This window comes from Lissotriton helveticus, chromosome 3_1 (genome assembly GCF_964261635.1).
Source record: "Lissotriton helveticus chromosome 3_1, aLisHel1.1, whole genome shotgun sequence".
NCBI classification, from domain to species: domain Eukaryota; kingdom Metazoa; phylum Chordata; class Amphibia; order Caudata; family Salamandridae; genus Lissotriton; species Lissotriton helveticus.
In genome coordinates, this window is record NC_136061.1 from 1,816,865,991 (window position 1) to 1,816,882,587 (window position 16,597).

General features: G+C 52.7%; 1 protein-coding gene across 1 annotated transcript in view; it reads right to left on the reverse strand.

Moving 5' to 3' along the window:
- The window catches only part of TSPAN32 (tetraspanin 32), a 526,327-nt gene that overhangs the window by 356,814 nt on the left and 152,916 nt on the right, over nucleotides 1-16,597 (reverse strand). The gene's annotated exons all lie outside the window — the stretch shown is intronic.

Here is a 16,597-nt window from a genome sequence, read left to right on the forward strand (position 1 = left end):
GTAGTACAAACAAACCATAGCTGCAATTCTCCTGGCACCAAGATGTTTGGCATCTTGACATAGCAAACATTCTGCCTTTACCCAACCAAGGGGCTCATTAGGATCGCGGACGGACTTGAATCCATCCGCGACCCTTGAGGAGGAGGGAACGACCGCATGGGCTGCGGCGTTCCCTCCTCTGCAATTAGGATGTGACCGCCACCCTGGCGGTCACATCCTCTATTTTTAACATTGCGGCGGGTGCGGCTTCAAGCTGCGCCCGCCGCAATGGTAGAAAAGCACGCATTGCATTTACATGCAGACAGCTGCAGGCATCGCGCGGTGCCTGCCGCTGTCTGCATGTAAATGCAGGGGGGTACCATAGGTACCCCCATGTGCACCCCTCACCCCCCCTTCACCCTGGGGGCCGCAACGGGCCCCCGAAGTGCACCTCCGTATGCTTTTCCACGGCGGAGAACCCGCTGCGGAAAGCATATCAGATACGCAATCCTAATATGGCTGGCGGTGTCTGAGAGACACCGCCACCATATAAGAGATTTTCCGCCGCGGTTGTAAGCAGACCGCGGCGGAAAAGCGGCAGTCATAAACCAAGACCCACCAGCCATCCTAATTTGGCGGTGGGTCTTTGGAGGCTCCGCAGCGGTTTTCCCGCATCCTCCGGGCCGGCGGTGGCTTCCGCCGGCCCGGAGGATGCAGGAAAACCACGATCCTAATGAGCCCCTAAGTTGCTACTGAGAGTATATATTGCTCCCCGTGGGGTTTTCGCAAAACTCCTGAACCCCTGATTCGATTTTTGCCATTTTGAGACTGCTAAAAAACTTTATGCACATTTTATTTGACTGAAGCCCGTCAGTCCACGGGCTACCAAAGGTTAGCCCAATATTTCTCATTGAAACCTGTTCTCACTATTTAGGAACTAGGGGTCTAATTTATAAGTTGGGAGAAACAGTACTTAGTCGCAACAGTGATGGAGTACCCTTTCTGCCAACATTATGGCCCGCCCTATTTAAAAGCAGGTGGACGTTTGGTGTAACGACAGCAGAGGCTACTCTGTCTCTGCCATAGTTACACCCCTCCGATGACCCGATGGAGTAAGGGCTGCCAGAGATTGACCTGTTTCTGTAATTTAGATATAAAATATTGATGGATAGAATGCTTGAATTAATCTCAGCCACTGGTAATTACTTGGGCTGCATCCAGTCCATCCTTACTTTGCACACCATGTGACCTCAGTTCGGACACAGTAATGTGCAAATCAGGGTGATGACCTCCCGACCGAGCACCTCACGTAGCCCTGCTGCAGTGCTCAGATGCCTGCCCGAGGATAGCGACCACTGGTGATGGCGAGGAATTAGACCCGGGCTGCATTTGCTGTTTAGTTGCGCCAGTCAGAGCAGCTGATTGATGGTGCAGATTGCCCGGGTGTCCAGCTCCCAGGAAAACTATGTTGGCAGCCATCTTACAGCCAAGTTGAGGATCATAGGAACGAAGGTGAAGCTGACTCCGTGTAACTCTCGAGCCTGGAGAGACACAGCGAGGACCTGGCCCACCCAGCTGCCAAAGGGGTAACCAACCTTGTGGATATATCTTTGGCTACAGCGGTTACAGCCCAAGGCTGACGCTCACTCTTTGGACACCTCCTACAGCCTTGCCCCACTGAACTTCATGGTTTCAAAACATTTTCCTCAAGAATTTTTCTACGTCCAAAGGTAAGTGCGCACTGGGCCCAATCCACTTCTTGTATCTGAACTGCGCTTCATTGCAGTTGGCCATATTTACAACTTTCACCCGGTCTCATGCGACTAGATATCTACAGTTGTCGCTTTGACCTTTTAGGCGGTAGTTGTTACTAAAAACGTTAAAAATTCATAACTCCGGTTCTACCAACTGGATTTTTGTCATTGTTAGACGGGGACCCTGAGGGTCGGCCGGATACCGAGGGAGAGATCCCCGGGGGGGGGACCGTCTCCGGCGATCGTACAGACAAGTTACCTCCCTCCCCACAAACAGGCACCACACCAAGTCGAGTTCAAGGCTTTATATAAGGTTCTTAAGGCAAGGATATCAGCGATACAGGATATCTTGGACCCGGGGGTCCTCTCACTTCTAGTCTCTGTAGGGAGAGGGGGTAGCGGGACAGTCTTGGTACCGGATCGGTACAGGTAGGCGTAAAAAGGCGAGCTCACAATCCTCGAGCTGGAGTGTCTGTGGATCGGGCCGCGGCAGCGCCAGCAGGCCAAGGTGATAGTCTCATAAAGCAGAGGGCCGCGGCAGCGCCAACCGGCCAAGACGATGGTTTCACGAGGCGGAGGGCCGCGGCAGCGCCAGCAGGCCAAGACGATGGTTTCACGAGGCAGAGGGCCGCGGCAGCGCCAGCAGGCCAAGACGATGGTTTCACGAGGCAGAGGGCCGCGGCAGCGCCAGCAGGCCAAGACGATGGTTTCACGAGGCAGAGGGCCGCGGCAGCGCCAGCAGGCCAAGACGATGGTTTCACGAGGCAGAGGGCCGCGGCAGCGCCAGCAGGCCAAGTCGATGGTTTCACGGGGCAGAGGGCCGCGGCAGCGCCAGCAGGCCAAGTCGATGGTTTCACGGGGCAGAGGGCCGCGGCAGCGCCAGCAGGCCACGTCACGGATGAGTTCTTCTCGGGTCTCTCGACTCCAGGATACAACTGCCTTCCTGGTCTGGTCCGGCCCCAGTTATAGGTCTGGTCCCCTTTGATGTCCGGACCCTCGCGCCTGGGGGCCGGGAGGTCCGGGATGAGGGAGTCCAGACACCCAGCAGGGGGGTGGAGCCAGCGCCCAGGCGGCCTGGGGTGATCGACACCTGGCGGAGGAGAGCCGTTGACGATTCCTTCTCCCATTGACTCGCCAAGTGGTCACTCTGCCTCCTGGGAGGATGGTGGGGCCTCGATGTCGGGGCCGGCCGGGCCCGGGGTTAGGGTCGAGTTGAGGCCACGCGGCCTCGTGCTGCAGTGCCCCAAGATGGCGGCCGGGTCGATGTCGTGGGGTAGATGGTGACCCGGGCCAGCTGGGTCCGGAGCTGGTGTCTTGTAGTGGAGGGATTGCAGGGTACTTCGGGTGGTCGTTGGTGGACTCTGGCTGGGGATGCAGGGAGAGCCAGGGTCCTGGTCCCATTGCGGGGAGGGGGTGACAGCTCGAACATGCGGCCTGTCCAACATGCGTCCCCCCCAGCTGAAGGCGGGGAGAGTCAGCCATCTTCCTGGGGACTCTCCTCGCTGAGGCGGAAAAAGCGTGACAGGCCGTCGGCGTTGGCGTGGTCCTGGCCTGGACGATGTTCCACCGTGAAGTCCATCCCCTGCAGGGAGATGGACCAGCGCAACAGCTTCGGGTTCTCCCCCCGCATTTGCATCAGCCATTGCAGGGGTCGGTGGTCTGTTTGCACCCGGAAGTGGGTGCCGAAGAGGTATGGCCGGAGCTTCTTGAGTGCCCAGACTACGGCGAAGGCCTCCCTCTCAATGGTGCTCCAGCGCTGTTCTCGGGGCAAGAGGCGTCTGCTGATGAAGACCACCGGATGGTCGACCCCTTCGGCGTTGAGTTGGGAGAGGACGGCCCCCACACCATGATCGGAGGCGTCCGTCTGCACAATGAATTCCCGGCTGTAGTCGGGAGCCTGGAGCACGGGGGCCGTGCACATGGCGGTCTTTAGCTTCTCGAAGGCTGATTGGCAGTCCGGGGTCCAGTTGACGGTTTTGGGGCTCTTTTTGGAGGTGAGCTCTGTGAGGGGCCCCACGATGCTGCCATAGTCCTTCACGAACCGCCGGTAGTATCCGGTGAGCCCCAGGAAGGCCCGGACCTCCGTTTGGCTCGTAGGGGGTTGCCAGGCCTGGATGGCAGCAATCTTGAGTTGGAGAGGGGCCACCAGCCCGCTTCCCACTTGGTGTCCCAGGTAGGTCACGGACCCTTGGCCAACTTGGCACTTGCTGGCCTTGATGGTGAGCCCGGCTTGCTGGAGGGCGTGTAGAACCTCCCGCAGGTGGCGGAGGTGGTCGGTCCACTGGTGGCTGTACACAGCAATGTCGTCCAGGTAGGCGGCGCTGAAGTCTTCCAGGCCCGCCAGTACCTGGTTTACCAGCCGTTGGAACGTTGCCGGGGCGTTTTTCATGCCGAAGGGCATGACTTTAAAGTGGTAGTGCCCGTCTGGGGTAGAGAAGGCGGATCGTTCTTGGGCCCTAGGGGTGAGGCCGATCTGCCAGTAGCCCGCTGTTAGGTCGAAGATGCTCAGGTAGCGGGCGGCCCCCATCCGGTCAATTAGCTCGTCTGCCCGGGGGATGGGATGAGCGTCGGTCCGGGTAACTGCATTCAGCCCTCGATAGTCCACGCAGAACCGGAGCTCAGGGGCAACGCCCGGGGCAGCTGCCTTGGGAACCAGGACGACTGGGCTCGCCCAGGGACTGTCTGAGGGTTCGATCACTCCTAGGGTCAGCATCTTGGACACCTCGGTCTGGATGCAGGCTCGTACCCGGTCTGGTACGCGGTATGCTCGGTGTCGAATAGGAGGGCTGTCCCCGGTGTCCACATCGTGGAGGCACCAGGGGGTGACTCCGGGGGTGAGGGAGAACAGGGAGGCGAACTGCCTCAGGAGCGTTTGGCAGTCTTGGCGTTGCTCCGGGGACAGGGCCTCGGAGAGCTGGACCCCTTCCACTGAGCCATCCTGCTCGAGGGCCCTCAGTAAGTCCGGAAGGGGTTCGGAGTCTTCTTCTGTCCCAGTATCGGTAGCCATTAGGAGGCTGAGTTCGGATCGCACAAAATGGGGTTTGAGCCTGTTGGCATGGAGGACCCGTAGGGGGTTCCGGGCAGTCTCCATGTCGATTAAATAGGTGACGGGCCCCTTGCGTTCGATTACCTTGAAGGGCCCGGACCATCTGTCTTGGAGGGCACAGGGCTCAACCGGGGACATCACCCAGACCTGTTGTCCAGGTTCGAACTCAATGGAGGACGTGTGCTGATCGTACCACCTCTTCATGTCCTCCTGACTGGCCTCGAGGTTGGCTTTGGCGGTGTCTCGGAACCGCCGGGTCTGGTTGCGGAGAGCCAGGAGATACCGGTAGATGTCCGGGGGAGTTTTCTGGGGAGGCTGCTCCCAACCTTCCTTGACTAGGCTGAGGGGGCCCCGGACGGGGTGTCCGTACAGTAGTTCAAAGGGGCTGAAGCCGAGGGACTTCTGCGGGACCTCCCGATAGGCAAACAGGAGGCATGGCAGCAGTACGTCCCACTGGCGTCGAAGGGGTTCTTCTAGACCCATAATCATCCCCTTGAGGGTGCGGTTGAATCTCTCGACCAGTCCGTTTCCTTGCGGGTGATAGGGGGTCGTGAATTTGTAGGTGACCCCGCATTGCTGCCAGAGGGACTTCATATATCTGGAGATAAAGTTCGTGCCCCTGTCACTGACGACCTCCCGGGGGAACCCCACCCGGGAGAAGATCCCCATCAGGGCCCGGCCCACCACGGGGGCCGTCACAGTCCGAAGAGGGATGGCCTCGGGATAGCGGGTGGCGTGGTCTACAAGGACCAGGATGAACCGGTGTCCTTGGGCTGTTCGAGGGTCGAGGGGCCCCACAATGTCTATTCCCACTCGTTCAAACGGGGTGGTGACGACAGGAAAGGGTTGTAATGGTGCTTTGATTTTTCGGCCACTTTTTCCGCTGGCCTGGCAGGTGGGGCAGGCCTTGCAGTGGTTGGTGACATCCTTCCGCATGTGGGGCCAGAAAAAATGGGTCACCAGGCGGTCGTAGGTTTTATCCTGCCCCAGGTGTCCGGCAAGGGGGACATCGTGGGCTAAGTTCAGGAGGAAGTCTCGGAAGCGAAGGGGCACCACCAGCACCCGACTGGCCCCTAGTTCTGCAATTTTCTGCTCGCTGTAGAGCAGGTCTTGGTCCCAGTAGATCCAGTGGGCCCCCGAGGTATCCCCGGTGCTCTGGGCCAGGGCTTGCTGCCGGAGTCCTTCGAGAGAAGGACAGGTTTTTTGCTCGGCCCGGAATTGTTCCTGCGTGGGGCCTCCCTCCTGCCGCCATTGTGCCAGGTCAGGGACATCCCGAAGCTGGTCGGGTCCTTCTTCGGTTTGGGTCAAGGGAATGGCTTCTGGGGCGGCCTCCTCTGGGATGAGCGCGGGAGGAGGTTCTGGCCACTCGGGCTCTTCTGGGCTGGGGACCGCGCGGGCGGTCATGGACCGGGTCGTGACGCAGACCCATTCGGGGAGGCCAAGCATCCCCAGGTGCTCCCTCCGTTCGACAGCTGCCCAGGGAGAGCTTTCAAGGTCGTTTCCTAGGAGGCAGTCCACGGGGGCATCATCGCGGACAGTTACTTTTAACATCCCTGTTACTCCTCCCCACTCGAAGGGGACGCAGGCCATGTGGCATAGGCTTTCGGAGTTGTCGGCTGATCGAACAGGGCAAAGAATGTTCGGCAAGATTTGGTCTGGAGTGACGAGGTGGCGTCGGACCGCCGTTACACTGGCCCCGGTGTCGCGGAGGGCTTCCGCCCGGCGGCCATTGATGTTGACCCATTGACCGTACTTCTGTGTGTTGGCGGGAAGGGGGGCCCGCGGAATCATGTCTCTCTCCCCTAAGCAGACCAGTGCCATGGCGGCGGGTGCCCATTCAGAGGGATCGGTCTCGTACTCCTCTTGGTCTTCCGGGATTATTTCTTCCCCTAGGGCCGCCGCTGCAACTTGGCGGGGAGTAGTGTTCGGATTCTTTGGGCAGTTGGGATCACTGGCGTAGTGGCCGGGTCGCTGGCACCTGTGGCACGTAATGTTGGCCCGGAAACCGGCCCGGACGGCAGGGCTTCCCCGGCCAACCGGGGTCGAGGGGTTTCTGGGGGGTGACGAGGGGCCGGGGTCTCTCCCCCGACCCTGACTTCCTCCTCCCCCTCGGGGGCGATACGATCTGGATACTTCGCTGGGTGCGCTCCGGCCAACTCGGGTGCTTTCCCACCGGTCGGCTTCGGCGGCGAGTTGTCGAGGGTCGGTTAGCTTGCTGTCCAGGAGGTGTTGCCGGAGCTCCACGAAGCAGTTGTTCGACAGGTGTTCCCATACGATAAGGTCAAAGAGTTGTTCGTAGGTGGTTACTTTGTTGCCCTTGATCCACCCCTCGAAGGCTCGGCTAAAAAAGTTCACGTACTCCACCCAAGTTGTACCCGGAATCCGTTTGCAGTCGCGGAACCGTTGGCGGTACATCTCAGGTGTGAGCCCGTATCGAGTGAGGAGGGCGGCCTTCATGTGGTCGTAGGAGGTCATCAGCTGGTCCGGGAGTTGCAGCAGGGCGTCCCGCCCTTCGTTGACAAACCTCCCCCATAATCCGGCTCCCCAATCGCTTCGGGGAATCCGGTGGGAGGTCATTGCCACCTCATAGGCTTTAAACCACTGCTGGATATCATCGTTCTTGTGGTATTCCCGGATGACATCTTTGGGGATGTGAACCTTGGGTTCGGTCGAGGCAGACGGGGTCGGTCGTTCGGGGAGCCCGAGGTCTTTATTCTGTTTCTGGATCTCCAGTGCTTTGAGATTGCGCTCATGTTCGTACTCTAGTCTCTTTTCCTCTAGCTCCCTCTGTCTTTGCTTGTCTTCCCGCTCTTCCCTGAGCCGTAAGTGTTCCAGGGTTATTTTTTGTTCTGCCAGCTTGAGTTCCCCATCCAAGCGAAGTCGGGCAAGTTCTAATTCGTGGAGTCTGGTTTTTTCTCTTTCTCGGATCTCTTCCAGGGAGAGATCCGCTCTTTCTTTAGTTGGTGCGGGGCTCGTTTCGGTTGTTTGTGTTCGGGGTACGGCCGTACCCGTTTCTGCCCAAGCTTCTAGGGCTCGTTTGAAGTCTTCCTTTGTGCTAAGACCTGTGGTTGGAAGTCCAAGTTCTATGCAATATTGCTTCAGTTCCCGGTGGTTGTAGTCTTCCAATTTTTCCATCTGAAATTTTTCCGTTGTTCCGCTCTCTATTGACATGGTTGTTGTGTGTGGTGGGGCGAGTGACTTTCTGTACGATTATGCGTAGGTTCGGATCCCGTCGCTGGCCACCAATGTTAGACGGGGACCCTGAGGGTCGGCCGGATACCGAGGGAGAGATCCCCGGGGGGGGGACCGTCTCCGGCGATCGTACAGACAAGTTACCTCCCTCCCCACAAACAGGCACCACACCAAGTCGAGTTCAAGGCTTTATATAAGGTTCTTAAGGCAAGGATATCAGCGATACAGGATATCTTGGACCCGGGGGTCCTCTCACTTCTAGTCTCTGTAGGGAAAGGGGGTAGCGGGACAGTCTTGGTACCGGATCGGTACAGGTAGGGGTAAAAAGGCGAGCTCACAATCCTCGAGCTGGAGTGTCTGTGGATCGGGCCGCGGCAGCGCCAGCAGGCCAAGGTGATAGTCTCATAAAGCAGAGGGCCGCGGCAGCGCCAACCGGCCAAGACGATGGTTTCACGAGGCGGAGGGCCGCGGCAGCGCCAGCAGGCCAAGACGATGGTTTCACGAGGCAGAGGGCCGCGGCAGCGCCAGCAGGCCAAGACGATGGTTTCACGAGGCAGAGGGCCGCGGCAGCGCCAGCAGGCCAAGACGATGGTTTCACGAGGCAGAGGGCCGCGGCAGCGCCAGCAGGCCAAGACGATGGTTTCACGAGGCAGAGGGCCGCGGCAGCGCCAGCAGGCCAAGTCGATGGTTTCACGGGGCAGAGGGCCGCGGCAGCGCCAGCAGGCCAAGTCGATGGTTTCACGGGGCAGAGGGCCGCGGCAGCGCCAGCAGGCCACGTCACGGATGAGTTCTTCTCGGGTCTCTCGACTCCAGGATACAACTGCCTTCCTGGTCTGGTCCGGCCCCAGTTATAGGTCTGGTCCCCTTTGATGTCCGGACCCTCTCGCCTGGGGGCCGGGAGGTCCGGGATGAGGGAGTCCAGACACCCAGCAGGGGGGTGGAGCCAGCGCCCAGGCGGCCTGGGGTGATCGACACCTGGCGGAGGAGAGCCGTTGACGATTCCTTCTCCCATTGACTCGCCAAGTGGTCACTCTGCCTCCTGGGAGGATGGTGGGGCCTCGATGTCGGGGCCGGCCGGGCCCGGGGTTAGGGTCGAGTTGAGGCCACGCGGCCTCGTGCTGCAGTGCCCCAAGATGGCGGCCGGGTCGATGTCGTGGGGTAGATGGTGACCCGGGCCAGCTGGGTCCGGAGCTGGTGTCTTGTAGTGGAGGGATTGCAGGGTACTTCGGGTGGTCGTTGGTGGACTCTGGCTGGGGATGCAGGGAGAGCCAGGGTCCTGGTCCCATTGCGGGGAGGGGGTGACAGCTCGAACATGCGGCCTGTCCAACAGTCATTTTGGTGTCAAGTCATTTATTAAAATGTATTCTATTTTTCTAAATTGGTTCGGGATTTTTTCTTGTTTTGTTTTCGCTTTATTACTGTTGTATGCTGCATAAATACTTTACACATTGCCTCTAGGTTAAGCCTGACTGCTTTTGTGTCAAGCTAGCCTGGGTTAAGCACAGGTCAGTTTTGTGGTTTACTCTGCAAGGGATTGTGGCTGTCGCTTGACCAGGGTTCACACCCGAGTCAACTAAAAACCCAATTTCTAACACCCCCATAACATAAGAAGATCTGAAAAACTGTTCAAACGACCTGCACGATAAACTCTATGCTATGGCCACGACACAAATGCAAGCGCTTGAGGCAGATCTGGGATCTGTTCTCTCAGAAGGGACTCAAGAACTCCATTACCTGGGTGACGAGTGGCGATGAACAAGGACAACTTTGTTACCATGAGCCAGGAGGTCGAGACTATGCAAGATCCCACTCTAAGATGGAGGAGGAAATTAAGGCTCTTTGGGAAAAGTATACCGACCTTGAAGATCGGTCACAGATCCTCTTGTATTGATCGGCCATCTAACAATTTATCCATTAAGAAGGCCCAACATACGACACTCATATAACTCAGAGACATAGAGTTGAAACACCACCCAAAACGGCAGGCACCTGCCCTTGCGACATCATGGTCAAATTGTGGTCCTAACACCAGAAAGACATCATAATAAGTGTAGCAAGGAAAATAGAGACTTTCCAAGAGCACACCCTCGACCTTTTTCAGGACCTTTCACAAGTGACCTTAAGTAAATGACCACTGCTGTACTCTGTGAACATGGAACTGCGCTGATGGCAAATTCGTTAAAGGTGAATGTTCCCCTTTGCACTATGGTTTCGGCTAGACTCCAAATCATATACTATCTGCACTGTGGAGGCGGCACAGGCGGTGCTAGGTCCATCGATGAGCAATCCAAGCCCTTCCAAAACATCCACGATGACAATCCATCAGAGCAGCAAAAAGAAAACCAAGCTACCCTGGACAAATTCTATTCTATTCTGTTGGATTTGTAGAGGGTATGACTACCCAGGGGCTTCCCACCGCTTTAAACCAACATAACACCCACCAAATCTGCATGAGGGCAGGTAGAAGGCAGAAGGCTAGTACACAAACAGCCAGGATTTCAGAGCCTGCCTGAAAGATAGTTATTCGTCCATTTGACACAATCTGATAGGTAAAAAGGAATTCCATATTTTGGGAGCCAGGTGAGTAAACGAACGGCCTCCCTATCTTGATCTGACAATTTAGGTACTTTCAGACGGTGAGAATTGGACGATCTGGGTGGCCTACCAGGAAATTGGGGTGTGGCCAAAGGTTGTAACAGCAGGGGTCTTTGTTGTGAAGGGCTCTATGCGCAATATATAGTGCCTTGAACTGCACCGTTGCTCCATCGCGAGCCACTGAAGTTTAGCCGGAACCTTTTTTGCTGCCTGGTGCCTTGGGATGTTACCTGCAAACTATTTAATACATGACAAGGAGATCCGAAATACAGAGAGTTCCAAAAGTCGAGACGTGAGATTATCAAGGCCTGTATGAACAGCCTTCTGGAAGGGGAGAAGATCTAACAGGATGACAACCAGCCCTGGAAATTTAGAACAAAATGGGAGAAAGTAGCGGCCACCGGCAGGACACTTAGGAAATTAGGAAGGCAAGGAAAGGAACTCTGTGAAAACTGTGGATGTGCAATCCATGGACAGCTAGCCAGACGACACATGAGAGACATGGAGTACTACTCCCTTGGGGAACCTAGACTGAGCAGGACATGCAGATTTGAGTAAATACAAACTTATTTCCTAAAGGCAAGAGTTCCTGGCACAGGCCAACTGGACCCGCCATTGAAGGGACGATCGCAAACTGATAGGTTGGTGGACTAAGACACACAATCATTCTGCTGGGTCTTTCAGAGTATTGGTGAGACAGTGGGGCCTCGACCTGGCTGGAAGTAGTACTAGGATTTTAGGGGTCAGCAGGCTATTTTACTGTGAAGGAGGATTGGTTAGATCCTCTTCCCACTGGGTTGATTGGGGAGAGAGAGGGTGTTACGAGGGGATGAAGAGACTCCAGTGAATTGTGAATGTGTTTTGATCTTGGACACACTACTGGGGGTGACACCAGAAGTACAAAAGTTCATATCTGTGTTTGGGGTGAATATAACAGTGGGTATACGATCCACTGTCCCTTCTTTCCTCAACAACTTATGGCCAGAGTAGTCATGTGGAATGTGAAGGGGTTAATCTCCCAGTAAAATAACACAACATTTGGAGAGTCTCCGGGACACTCTTCCGGAGGTGAAATGTCTCCAAGAGACGCACTAGGACAAATGATACCCACTCATGAAACACCATGTACCCTACACAGTACTTTGCAACCACAGCTAGTTAGAAAGGGGAAATCATGATTGGTATTCATAAGGACTTCCACTATGAAGTATTGAGTCTCCAATGCAATACATTGGAAGGTTGCTATATCTACTTATAGGGGAAATATCGGGGCCTCGAACTAGCTATTCTCCTTGCTTATTTACCGAACCTGGGCCAAAAACATTACATTCTCAGCCTTATCGATAAGGTCAAGAAATGGGTCCCTGAAAACCTTCTGTGGGTGGGAGACTTAAACATTGCTCCCAATATACAGTTAGGCAGACACCCCATGGGAGGAAATACTCCAGTGAGAGATGAAGCAACTAATTGCAGACATAGGTCTTGTTGACCTATGGAAAGCCAAGCACCCTAATGACAAGGAATATACCTTCTTCTCTCATGTTCATAGGTCTTCACTGTGGATTAATCTCATGTGGGACACTCAGTCACTGGTAGAACCCACCATCTCTATTGTACATGGAGCTATAATAATTTTTGACCAAGCAATACAAATTTGGGAAGGAAGTACTCATAAAGAGAAGGGTTGATCAAATACCTGGATATTTGATGAAAGCCTCCTCTAGGATCGACCATGTCGACAAGGATAGAGGGAGACAATTAAAAGATACTTTGAGGAGAATGTCCAAGGCAATGTTACCCCCGGCCTGCTATGGGATATGTTTCAAGTGGTATTTTGAGGCCCATGTACAGCAGTAAGGCCCCAGCAGCATAAGGTAGACATGTCCTACAAAAGCTTGCTGGAAGCAGAACTTAAGATGGCAATGGAGTATGATAGACAAACGGGCTACCTAAAGGCTCAGCATCAAATGATATAATTGAAGGGACAGATAGAATTACTGTCCACGGAAAAAGTTATACTATATCTCCGATAAAGATTCCACAAACAAGCTAATAAACCAAGTTTGTTATTGCCAAGGTAGCTCCGGCAAAGGAAGGTGGAAGGCACTATTCTGACTTTACTGAGCAGTGAAGACCAACCTCTCACTGGAAATGCTTGGAAAAGTGCCTCCTTTCAAGATTATTACACAACCCTCTATTCCTCGGAACCTGCAACAGTAACTGATATTAAGGCTCACCTCAAAGAGGCTAACCGCCGGCAACTTTCTAGAGCGAATATACAGCCTAGAGGAACTGATCACAGAGGAAGAGGTCCTGAATGCAATAATGGTTTTGCATCCCGACATGACCCTTCATGCCCGGGCTGGGTGGCCTCATCCATCGACTTCATAAATATTTTGCACCCAACTTAGTTCCACGCTTGGTAACACTATTTAATTCAGCGCTTAACTTAATTCCACGCTTGATAACAATATTTAATCCCTTCTTACAGTCACGAACAGTCATGCCCATGATGTTGGCAGCTCATGATGCTTTCATCCATAAGCTGGGTAAACCGAAGAACAAATGTGAATTCTAGAGACCGATAGCACTTTTAAATTCAGATATCAAGATTTTCACAGACTGATGACCCATCTGTCCTAATTTATCTACCCTCATCAATCGGGATTCATTCCACAGAGACAGGCGGAGAATAATATCCGACAAGTTCTTCATTTGATTGAAAAAGCCAACATTCGAAAATCCCCCTAGTGAACCTTACTTTAGATGCCAAAAAGACATTTGACAGGGTTAGCTGGCTGTTCCTCTTTGAAGTATTAGCGGCGATTGGACTGGACCCTAATATGCTAACTTGGATAGCGGCTAGCTAAAACCAACCCACTGAAAAAGTCCTGGTCAATGGAACATGCTCAGGGACTATCCCTTTGTCGATAGGGACATGTTAGGGTTGCCCCTCTTCCCCCTCTTATTTGCGTGGGCAATTGAGCCCATGGCAGCTATGATCCTACAGCAGCAAGACATCCTGGGGATGTCATTTGATGATGACCAACATAAAATTCACCTTTTTGGAGGTGTTGTCTTGCTGACATTGGTAAACCTGAGAGATTGATCCCTTAAGCAATGGCAGAGTTGGAACTCTATGGCAAACTATCAGGCTTTATTTAAGGTCAACTTAAATTAATCTGAAATGCTAAGCGAGGGTTTACCACCATTGGTAAAAGTCAAACTCCTACAGTGGGCGGAGAAGAACAGAACATATTTAGAGATCTATATTAAACATAAACACCGTTTATAGAATGCCGTGAAGTACCTTTGCCTACTACATGATAAACCTATGTAAGTGGAGCAAACTCTTCCTCTCGTGCATGTGCAGATGGTGGTTATTACGAAGAATGTACTGCTGAAATTGCTCCATTTTTTCCCAAGCTGGGTAAACCGAAGAACAAATGTGAATTCTAGAGACCGATAGCACTTTTAAATTCAGATATCAAGATTTTCACAGACTGATGACCCATCTTTCCTAATTTATCTACCCTCATCAATCGGGATTCATTCCACAGAGACAGGCGGAGAATAATATCCGACAAGTTCTTCATTTGATTGAAAAAGCCAACATTCGAAAATCCCCCTAGTGAACCTTACTTTAGATGCCAAAAAGACATTTGACAGGGTTAGCTGGCTGTTCCTCTTTGAAGTATTAGCGGCGATTGGACTGGACCCTAATATGCTAACTTGGATAGCGGCTAGCTAAAACCAACCCACTGAAAAAGTCCTGGTCAATGGAACATGCTCAGGGACTATCCCTTTGTCGATAGGGACATGTTAGGGTTGCCCCTCTTCCCCCTCTTATTTGCGTGGGCAATTGAGCCCATGGCAGCTATGATCCTACAGCAGCAAGACATCCTGGGGATGTCATTTGATGATGACCAACATAAAATTCACCTTTTTGGAGGCGTTGTCTTGCTGACATTGGTAAACCTGAGAGATTGATCCCTTAAGCAATGGCAGAGTTGGAACCCTATGGCAAACTATCAGGTTTTATTTAAGGTCAACTTAAATTAATCTGAAATGCTAAGCGAGGGTTTACCACCATTGGTAAAAGTCAAACTCCTACAGTGGGCGGAGAAGAACAGAACATATTTAGAGATCTATATTAAACATAAACACCGTTTATAGAATGCCGTGAAGTACCTTTGCCTACTACATGATAAACCTATGTAAGTGGAGCAAACTCTTCCTCTCGTGCATGTGCAGATGGTGGTTATTACGAAGAATGTACTGCTGAAATTGCTCAATTTTTTCCCAAGAAATAACTGCAGTAATAAAGGATAATGTTAGGCCAGCACGGAGTTGAGTTTGCTCAACAAGCGTCCATCGCAGTCGCAATCTTGGCCATGCCCCCGCAACTCATAACACCTGAGTGGAAATAACCACATATACCGACAGAGCGCGAATGGCGGGGAAACTTTGGATGCGACAGGCATTGGAGAAATTGACTTGGGGACTGCTTGATATGGGGCACTGGTATGATGGGATGTGGGCCACATTGGTGCAGTACTTACATGGGAAGTATTTTGAATATGATGTCCCAAGTCCCTACGCCTTACTTCATAACCGAGTATGTGCTGTATTACCTACTGCTTAACTGCTTATTAACTGTGTGACATTTCAAGTCCTAGAGATGGTGTCATCTAACCGAACATTGATATACAGTAAAATCGGACGTCACATCCTGTGAATTCAGCTGTTGGGGAGTGAGGGGATTAGGGAGGAGTGGATGGTGGAACTTATTACTGGAAGTGCTTTCAATATGTCTTGTTGGAGAGTCCGTACAGTTCATTTCTCACTGACTGAAAACTAATAATATTTTGTTGAACAAAAGCAAAACCTCACTTTGGGGATTTGATTAAGAAAATTTTAAAAAACGTGTAACTTTGCCGCACGGCTTCGTCATGTTTGACAGAGCCGTACGGCAAGCTTCCAATACACTGGCAGGACCCCCCTTGACGAAGGCTCTTTCTTGTCAATGCGTGAAATGTTCACTGGCCCGACGGACATTAAAAATGTGACCGTCGGGACCTCGCCATGGCAAAGGAATTATGTATTCCGTCGCCTCCGGGAGGACGGCCCTAACGCCACATTTTAAATCAGGCCCTAGGTTAACTGTTTGTGTGGTCTCAGCATCTGGCATAAAGGCTAAGGTTCTTCTTCCTATCATTTTGGTTTCCAGCAAATACCTTTGAATATGTTATTTCAGAAAAAAAGACCCCTTGGCTGAGATGAAGGTGTTTTCCGGGAGGAATGGGTTTGCTGCCCCAGGGAAATGACTGGGAGTGCAAAGTTAAATGGCATGCTTTAGCTTCAGGGGACACATATAATGCACAGCACAGCTCAGAAGTGACGTAATAGCCCTTCAAATCCTGTCCTCTCTCAGGGACATAGATTCATATTTCGCCGGCGATTTTATCAACCCCCAACCTTTTATGATTGGCCCCTTGCTATTCACTGCGCCCAATGAGCATATTTAATTTAATACAGACGATACTGACTGCAGTTCCTCAGTCACTGCGTGCCTTGTTAGTTCAAGCTTTGATCTACAGCCAATTACCGAGAATCCTGGGGGCGAGAGAAGTTTCTTCTTCTTTTTTTTATAACAGAATTAACGCGTCATAGCAGACTACCTATTCGTGTTCCGTACAGCAATAAAAACACGTGGCCTGGTAACGGAAAATGAAGAAATGGCAAATAGATGGGAAATGGACCCTACAGATGTGCTGTTGCTTTAGCGCCACCTGCTGGCCAGCTGGCGAATAGCGGGTAATTGAACATTTTGAAAGTCAATACAGCTTGCCATGGAGAATGGACTGAACCTGTAGAGTAGCAAACACTCTACATACTTGAAATATACATCTGCCATGTTCCAAGAACATATTAGTGTTTCCTACAGAAATGGAATGTATGTGATAATTTAGATTTATAGGATGCCGTGGCAGTATAGTCGAGACTCATATCTAAGGAGTGAGTTGAAGTT